This window comes from Pleurodeles waltl, unplaced genomic scaffold (assembly GCF_031143425.1).
Source record: "Pleurodeles waltl isolate 20211129_DDA unplaced genomic scaffold, aPleWal1.hap1.20221129 scaffold_39, whole genome shotgun sequence".
Lineage (NCBI taxonomy): Eukaryota > Metazoa > Chordata > Amphibia > Caudata > Salamandridae > Pleurodeles > Pleurodeles waltl.
In genome coordinates, this window is record NW_027150097.1 from 6,045,509 (window position 1) to 6,053,813 (window position 8,305).

Here is an 8,305-nt window from a genome sequence, read left to right on the forward strand (position 1 = left end):
CATGACCAACACAACATTTCTCCTTAACCAATACAAAACAAACATAGCTGCTCAAAAAAAAGATACTATACTAAACCAGTATACAAGAATAGTACACAACAAGAAATGCCACATTCAGTCAATCCACCCCGAATCCTTGCAGCCGCGTTGAGCATGGCGGTCGAGGACTCAAACTGTACCGTTCAAGTCCTTGTCTCAGAGGCACTGAGTTGATTGGTATGGAGCCAGGCACCTCCTGATCTGAATCTTGAACTGGCTCCAAATTCTGCATGTCCACACCCCCTGTAGTAGATGATTGAGAATTAGTAGCAGTCACCACCAGCCATGTGCACTGGCTCAAAATTCAGCATGTCCACACCCCATGTAGTAGATAATTGAGAATTAGTAGCAGTCACCACCGGATCCACTGTCAGGATGATCCATCCTCTCTCCTTCATCAGCTTCAGATCCCACTGTTTCCCTGAGCAGGAAGGTCTGGAATTGAAAATACAGAGGACATTAAACAACATTCACTCAGTACATGGCACTCATTTTGGTTTATAAGCTGGAAATTGAGCCATCAGTGCAGTGTCAAGAGTGTCAGGATGGCCGAGTGGTCTAAGGCGCTGCGTTCAGGTCGCAGTCTCCTTTGGAGGCGTGGGTTCGAATCCCACTTCTGACAAGTGTCTTTTGCGAAGTGGATACATTTTTGGACTTTTTTTTTCCAAGCACCCGTATCAAAAACAATGTCAACAGTTTCTGTAAATTATCGATAAGATCTATTGTCCGTTGCTTGCACTAATTTCCTGAAGTTGGCTAAAACGCAGTAAATCGGTAAAGCGGGAAATCACAGCATCTTCAACAAATCGTGATAGAGGGGCAGAGATAAAGGTTTCGACCCTACATATCAAGAGCGCAGCTGTCAATAGTTCAGCAGGTTCACAGTGCAGAAGGTTCAGTGGCACCAGGGTCCCCTGCGTCCCAATCACAGCTGGTTTTTAACTTCTGTATTCAGGGCAAAGGAGGGGTGTGTTGCATCGTGCACACACTGTGCCTGTTTCGCAGATAAGTTTTAATAAATACACAGAGAATAATATAGAGTCATTGGCCACGAGGAACACCTTCCCTGACCTTTTATTCTCTCCGGTTCCACATCACCGCGCCTACCATCCAACTCCAAAACTCGGGGGAGACTAACACTCCCTACCTCCCTTGGTGTGCATCATAGGCGTGCCCATGACGAACACAACATTTCTCCTTAATCAATACAAAACAAACATAGCTGCTCAAAAAAAAGATACTATACTAATCCAGTATACAAGAATAGTACACAACAAGAAATGCCACATTCAGTCAATCCACCCCGAATCCTTGCAGCCACGTTGAGCATGGCGGTCGAGGACTCAAACTGTACCGTTCAAGTCCTTGTCTCAGAGGCACTGAGTTGATTGGTGTGGAGCCAGGCACCTCCTGATCTGAATCTTGAACTGGCTCTAAATTCTGCATGTCCACACCCCTTGTAGTAGATGATTGAGAATTAGTAGCAGTCACCACCGGCCATGTGCACTGGCTCAAACTTCTGCATGTCCACACCCCATGTAGTCGATGATTGAGAATTAGCAGCAGTCACCACCGGATTCACTGTCAGGATGATCCATCCTCTCTCCTTCATCAGCTTCAGATCCCACTGTTTCCCTGAGCAGGAAGGTCTGGAATTGAAAATACAGAGGACATTAAACAACATTCACTCAGTACATGGCACTCATTTTGGTTTATACGCTCGAAATTGAGCCATGAGGCAAGTGTGAAGAGTGTCAGGATGGCTGAGTGGTCTAAGGCGCTGTGTTCCGGTCGCAGCCTCCCTTGGAGGTGTGGGTTCCAATCCCACTTCTGACAAGTGTATTTTGCGAGGTGGATACATTTTTGGACTTTTTTTTCCCAAGCACCGTATCAAAAACAATGTCAACAGTTTCTGTAAATTATCGATAAGATCTATTTTCCGTTGCTTGCACTAATTGCCTGAAGTTGGCTAAATCGCAGTAAATCGGTAAAGCAGGAAATCACAGCATCTTCAACAAATCGTGATAGAGGGACCGAGATAAAGGTTTCGACCCTACATATCAAAAGCGCAGCTGTCAATAGTTCAGCAGGTTCACAGTGCAGAAGGTTCAGTGGCACCAGGGTCCCCTGCGTCCCAATCACAGCTGGTTTTTAACTTCTGTATTCAGGGCATGGGAGGGGTGTGTTGCATCGTGCACACACAGTGCCTGTTTCGCAAATAAGTTTTAATAAATACACAGAGAATAATATAGAGTCATTGGCCACGAGGAACACCTTCCCTGACCTTTTATTCTCTCCGGTTCCACGTCACCGCGCCTACCATCCAACTCCAAAACTCGGGGGAGACTAACACTCCCTACCTCCCTTGGTGTGCATCATAGGCGTGCCCATGACGAACACAACATTTCTCCTTAACCAATACAAAACAAACATAGCTGCTCAAAAAAAAGATACTATACTAAACCAGTATACAAGAATAGTACACAACAAGAAATGCCACATTCAGTCAATCCACCCCGAATCCTTGCAGCCGCGTTGAGCATGGCGGTCGAGGACTCAAACTGTACCGTTCAAGTCCTTGTCTCAGAGGCACTGAGTTGATTGGTATGGAGCCAGGCACCTCCTGATCTGAATCTTGAACTGGCTCCAAATTCTGCATGTCTGTATGTAGTAGATGATTGAGAATTAGTAGCAGTCACCACCGGCCATATGCACTGGCTCAAAATTCTGCAAGTCCACACCCCATGTAGTAGATGATTGAGAATTAGTAGCAGTCACCACAGGGTCCACTGTCAGGATGATCCATCCTCTCTCCTTCATCAGCTTCAGATCCCACTGTTTCCCTGAGCAGGAAGGTCTGGAATTGAAAATACAGAGGACATTAAATAACATTCACTCTGTACATGGCACTCATTTTGGTTTATAAGCTGAAAATTGAGCCATCAGTCTGGTGTCAAGAGTGTCAGGATGGCCGGGTGGTCTAAGGTGCTGCATTCAGGTCACAGTCTCCCTTGGAGACGTGGGTTCAAACCCATCTTCTGACAAGTGTCTTTTGCGAGGTGGTTACATTTTTTGACTTTTTTTTTCCTAGCACCCTTATCAAAAACAATGTCAACAGTTTCTGTAAATTATCGATAAGATCTATTGTCCGTTGCTTGCACTAATTGCCTGAAGTTGGCTAAATCGCAGTAAATCGGTAAAGCAGGAAATCACAGCATCTTCAACAAATCGTGATAGAGGGGCCGAGATAAAGGTTTCGACCCTACATATCAAAAGCACAGCTTTCAATAGTTCAGCAGGTTCACAGTGCAGAAGGTTCAGTGGCACCAGGGTCCCCTGCGTCCCAATCACAGCTGGTTTTTAACTTCTGTATTCAGGGCATGGGAAGGGTGTGTTGCATTGTGCACACACAGTGCCTGTTTCGCAAATAAGTTTTAATAAATACACAGAGAATAATATAGAGTCATTGGCCACGAGGATCACCTTCCCTGACCTTTTATTCTCTCCGGTTCCACGTCACCGCGCCTACCATACAACTCCAAAACTCGGGGGAGACTAACACTCCCTACCTCCCTTGGTGTGCATCATAGGCGTGCCCATGACGACCACACAACATTTCTCCTTAACCAATACAAAACAAACATAGCTGCTCAAAAAAAAGATACTATACTAAACCAGTATACAAGAATAGTACACAACAAGAAATGCCACATTCAGTCAATCCACCCCGAATCCTTGCAGCCGCGTTGAGCATGGCGGTCGAGGACTCAAACTGTACCGTTCAAGTCCTTGTCTCAGAGGCACTGAGTTGATTGGTATGGAGCCAGGCACCTCCTGATCTGAATCTTGAACTGGCTCCAAATTCTGCATGTCTGCATGTAGTAGATGATTGAGAATTAGTAGCAGTCACCACCGGCCATATGCACTGGCTCAAAATTCTGCAAGTCCACACCCCATGTAGTAGATGATTGAGAATTAGTAGCAGTCACCACAGGGTCCACTGTCAGGATGATCCATCCTCTCTCCTTCATCAGCTTCAGATCCCACTGTTTCCCTGAGCAGGAAGGTCTGGAATTGAAAATACAGAGGACATTAAATAACATTCACTCAGTACATGGCACTCATTTTGGTTTATAAGCTGAAAATTGAGCCATCAGTCTGGTGTCAAGAGTGTCAGGATGGCCGGGTGGTCTAAGGTGCTGCATTCAGGTCACAGTCTCCCTTGGAGACGTGGGTTCAAACCCCTCTTCTGACAAGTGTCTTTTGCGAGGTGGTTACATTTTTTGACTTTTTTTTTCCTAGCACCCTTATCAAAAACAATGTCAACAGTTTCTGTAAATTATCGATAAGATCTATTGTCCGTTGCTTGCACTAATTGCCTGAAGTTGGCTAAATCGCAGTAAATCGGTAAAGCAGGAAATCACAGCATCTTCAACAAATCGTGATAGAGGGGCCGAGATAAAGGTTTCGACCCTACATATCAAAAGCACAGCTTTCAATAGTTCAGCAGGTTCACAGTGCAGAAGGTTCAGTGGCACCAGGGTCCCCTGCGTCCCAATCACAGCTGGTTTTTAACTTCTGTATTCAGGGCATGGGAAGGGTGTGTTGCATTGTGCACACACAGTGCCTGTTTCGCAAATAAGTTTTAATAAATACACAGAGAATAATATAGAGTCATTGGCCACGAGGATCACCTTCCCTGACCTTTTATTCTCTCCGGTTCCACGTCACCGCGCCTACCATACAACTCCAAAACTCGGGGGAGACTAACACTCCCTACCTCCCTTGGTGTGCATCATAGGCGTGCCCATGACGAACACAACATTTCTCCTTAACCAATACAAAACAAACATAGCTGCTCAAAAAAAAGATACTATACTAAACCAGTATACAAGAATAGTACACAACAAGAAATGCCACATTCAGTCAATCCACCCCGAATCCTTGCAGCCGCGTTGAGCATGGCGGTCGAGGACTCAAACTGTACCGTTCAAGTCCTTGTCTCAGAGGCACTGAGTTGATTGGTACGGAGCCAGGCACCTCCTGATCTGAATCTTGAACTGGCTCCAAATTCTGCATGTCCACACCCCCTGTAGTAGATGATTGAGAATTAGTAGCAGTCACCACCGGCCATGTGCACTGGCTCAAAATTCAGCATGTCCACACCCCATGTAGTAGATGATTGAGAATTAGTAGCAGTCACCACCGGATCCACTGTCAGGATGATCCATCCTCTCTCCTTCATCAGCTTCAGATCCCACTGTTTCCCTGAGCAGGAAGGTCTGGAATTGAAAATACAGAGGACATTAAACAACATTCACTCAGTACATGGCACTCATTTTGGTTTATAAGCTGGAAATTGAGCCATCAGTGCAGTATCAAGAGTGTCAGGATGGCCGAGTGGTCTGAGGCGCTGCGTTCAGGTCGCAGTCTCCTTTGGAGGCGTGGGTTCGAATCCCACTTCAGACAAGTGTCTTTCGCGAGGTGGATACATTTTTTGACTTTTTTTTTCCAAGCACCCGTATCAAAAACAATGTCAACAGATTCTGTAAATTATCGATAAGATCTATTGTCCGTTGCTTGCACTAATTTCCTGAAGTTGGCTAAATCGCAGTAAATCGGTAAAGCGGGAAATCACAGCATCTTCAACAAATCGTGATAGAGGGGCCGAGATAAAGGTTTCGACCCTACATATCAAAAGCACAGCTGTCAATAGTTCAGCAGGTTCACAGTGCAGAAGGTTCAGTGGCACCAGGGTCCCCTGCGTCCCAATCACAGCTGGTTTTTAACTTCTGTATTCAGGGCATGGGAGGGGTGTGTTGCATCGTGCACACACGATGCCTGTTTCGCAGATAAGTTTTAATAAATACACAGAGAATAATATAGAGTCATTGGCCACGAGGAACACCTTCCCTGACCTTTTATTCTCTCCGGTTCCACGTCACCGCGCCTACCATCCAACTCCAAAACTCGGGGGAGACTAACACTCCCTACCTCCCTTGGTGTGCTTCATAGGCGTGCCCATGACGAACACAACATTTCTCCTTAACCAATACAAAACAAACATAGCTGCTCAAAAAAAAAAAAAAATACTATACTAATCCAGTATACAAGAATAGTACACAACAAGAAATGCCACATTCAGTCAATCCACCCCGAATCCTTGCAGCCGTGTTGAGCATGGCGGTCGAGGACTCAAACTGTACCGTTCAAGTCCTTGTCTCAGAGGCACTGAGTTGATTGGTATGGAGCCAGGCACCTCCTGATCTGAATCTTGAACTGGCTCCAAATTCTGCATGTCCACTCCCCCTGTAGTAGATGATTGAGAATTAGTAGCAGTCACCACCGGCCATGTGCACTGGCTCAAAATTCAGCATGTCCACACCCCATGTAGTCGATGATTGAGAATTAGTAGCAGTCACCACCGGATTCACTGTCAGGATGATCCATCCTCTCTCCTTCATCAGCTTCAGATCCCACTGTTTCCCTGAGCAGGAAGGTCTGGAATTGAAAATACAGAGGACATTAAACAACATTCACTCAGTACATGGCACTCATTTTGGTTTATACGCTCGAAATTGAGCCACGAGGGAGGTGTGAAGAGTGTCAGGATGGCCGAGTGGTCTAAGGCGCTACGTTCAGGTCGCAGCCTCCCTTGGAGATGTGGGTTCAAATCCCACTTCTGACAAGTGTATTTTGCTAGGTGGATACATTTTTGGACTTTTTTTTCCCAAGCACCGTATCAAAAACAATGTCAACAGTTTCTGTAAATTATCGATAAGATCTATTTTCCGTTGCTTGCACTAATTGCCTGAAGTTGGCTAAATCGCAGTAAATCGGTAAAGCAGGAAATCACAGCATCTTCAAAAAATCGTGATAGAGGGGCCGAGATAAAGGTTTCGACCCTACATATCAAAAGCGCAGCTGTCAATAGTTCAGCAGGTTCACAGTGCAGAAGGTTCAGTGGCACCAGGGTCCCGTGCGTCCCAATCACAGCTGGTTTTTAACTTCTGTATTCAGGGGATGGGAGGGGTGGGGGTGTTGCGTCGTGCACACACAGTGCCTGTTTTGCAGAGAAGTTTTAATAAATACACAAAGAATAATATAGAGTCTTTAGCCACGAGGAACACCTTCCCCTACCTTTTATTCTCTCCGATTCCACATCACCGCACCTACCATCCAACTCCAAAACTCGGGGGAGACTAACACTCCCTACCTCCCTTGGTGTGCATCATGGGCGTGCCCATGACGAACACAACATTTCTCCTTAACCAATACAAAACAAACATAGCTGCTCAAAAAAAAGATACTATACTAATCCAGTATACAAGAATAGTACACAACAAGAAATGCCACATTCAGTCAATCCACCCCGAATCCTTGCAGCCGCGTTGAGCATGGCGGTCGAGGACTCAAACTGTACTGTTCAAGTCCTTGTCTCAGAGGCACTGAGTTGATTGGTATGGAGCCAGGCACCTCCTGATCTGAATCTTGAACTGGCTCCAAATTCTGCATGTCCACACCCCTTGTAGTAGATGATTGAGAATTAGTAGCAGTCACCACCGGCCATGTGCACTGGCTCAAACTTCTGCATGTCCACACCCCATGTAGTCGATGATTGAGAATTAGTAGCAGTCACCACCGGATTCACTGTCAGGATGATCCATCCTCTCTCCTTCATCAGCTTCAGATCCCACTGTTTCCCTGAGCAGGAAGGTCTGGAATTGAAAATACAGAGGACATTAAACAAAATTCACTCAGTACATGGCACTCATTTTGGTTTATACGCTCGAAATTGAGCCATGAGAGAGGTGTGAAGAGTGTCAGGATGGCCGAGTGGTCTAAGGCGCTGCGTTCAGGTTGCAGCCTCTCTTGGAGGTGTGGGTTCAAATCCCACTTCTGACAAGTGTATTTTGCGAGGTGGATACATTTTTGGACTTTTTTTTCCCAAGCACCGTATCAAAAACAATGTCAACAGTTTCTGTAAATTATCGATAAGATCTATTTTCCGTTGCTTGCACTAATTGCCTGAAGTTGGCTAAATCGCAGTAAATCGGTAAAGCAGGAAATCACAGCATCTTCAACAAATCGTGATAGAGGGGCCGAGATAAAGGTTTCGACCCTACATATCAAAAGCGCAGCTGTCAATAGTTCAGCAGGTTCACAGTGCAGAAGGTTCAGTGGCACCAGGGTCCCCTGCGTCCTAATCACAGCTGGTTTTTAACTTCTGTATTCAGGGGATGGGAGGGGTGGGGGTGTTGCGTCG

At 45.8% G+C, this 8,305-nt stretch overlaps 2 non-coding genes across 2 annotated transcripts; both read left to right on the forward strand.

The window, feature by feature from the left end:
* Nucleotides 1-578: 578 nt before the first annotated feature.
* Nucleotides 579-661, forward strand: TRNAL-CAG (transfer RNA leucine (anticodon CAG)). The gene has a single exon. It is a non-coding gene; the product is annotated as a tRNA-Leu (tRNA).
* Nucleotides 662-1,792: 1,131 nt separating this feature from the next.
* Nucleotides 1,793-1,875, forward strand: TRNAR-CCG (transfer RNA arginine (anticodon CCG)). Its single transcript has one exon. It is a non-coding gene; the product is annotated as a tRNA-Arg (tRNA).
* The last annotated feature ends 6,430 nt before the right edge of the window (nucleotides 1,876-8,305 follow it).